Source organism: Cynara cardunculus, assembly GCF_001531365.2.
Source record: "Cynara cardunculus var. scolymus isolate 2C chromosome LG 3, CcrdV1, whole genome shotgun sequence".
Classification (NCBI taxonomy): Eukaryota; Viridiplantae; Streptophyta; class Magnoliopsida; order Asterales; family Asteraceae; genus Cynara; species Cynara cardunculus.
This window is the reverse complement of record NC_037530.1, coordinates 11,614,929-11,616,147: the sequence shown is the minus strand read 5'-3', so window position 1 is coordinate 11,616,147 and position 1,219 is coordinate 11,614,929.

Below are 1,219 nucleotides of genomic sequence, written 5' to 3'. Positions count from 1 at the left end.
AGCGGCAAACTAGGCGGCCATCTCTGATAGTTCTATCTTCAATGTCTGGATTGAAGATGGATTGAGGGTCAGAGCATTGAACGCCTCTGCAAGATCATCCTTCTGTAGGACAGAGCTCTGAAGGGTTGAGAGTGTTGTCTAGAGTTCTGCCGTTGTAGAGCTCAACTCCTTCAGAGCCTCTATGATGGGGGCGAGGTCTTCTGTCATCGTGCGAGAGATGAACAAGCTTTTCAACTCGTCCATCTTTTGGAATACCGCTGTGGCGAAGGTTTGTAGCTCCCCCTTCGTCATATAAGAATCCTGGGAGTCTAGATCACCAACACATGGTGACCTAGTAGCCTCGGAACGAGAGGCACCCTCAGCGACTGGTTTGTCATAGTCCACTCGGGGACTTCCATGGGATCCTCGTACGTCTCCAAGAGGAGAGCCTACCCGTGTTCTGTCGATTTCTTGCCTTGTAGGTTCAGAGCCTAACATGGTAGAGGGATCGAGTGTGGACATTGGGTGTTCTAGACCCTCTGTCGCGGTGACTCTCACATATGCCTCTGAAGCACATTCTGGTTGGTCACTCATGTGTGGAGAGGCAACAGATGCCTCTCTAGGATGTGGCGAGTCCTTGGGCGATGGGACTCTTGTAGTAAAACCTTCATTCTTTTGAGAGGATGTAGGAGTAGTATGTGGTTGCTTGGTTGTGCGATCGACAGAGGACTAAAGAATGTCCTCTGCGAAGTTAGCTTGGGTTGGGCTTGGCATGTGCGTGCCTTGTTCAATAGGGGATCCCTCTAGAATAGGGCCCCTAGAAGTGTGGGTAGCACTGGGAGGAGGGCTACGATGTGTACCTGTGGTATCTTTTTCTCCCTCTCCTAACTCCACTTCCACTTCTTCTTCGTCTAAGACAACTTCTGTCCCCAACTCTGTCACGTCGATTGGTGCTCTGGACTCCTATTGGAAGTTGAAAATGACATCATGGACCTGCGCCGTTGGGGACTCCTCTTGTACGACCTTGTGCAACCTTTTGCGGTTGGGAGTAGTAGCCTTTGCGGGTCTCTCTGGAACAGCAGCCTCTGTGACCACAACCTCTGTCGGTTGGGCCTTCTTGGTTTTCTTCTTTTTAGGCTTCTGCAGAGTACTACTTGGGCCCTCTTCTTCTGCAGGCCTCTTCTTCCCCTTCTTCTTCACAGAAGAGTCGGCACCCTTCTGTGTCTTCTTGGTCTTCTTA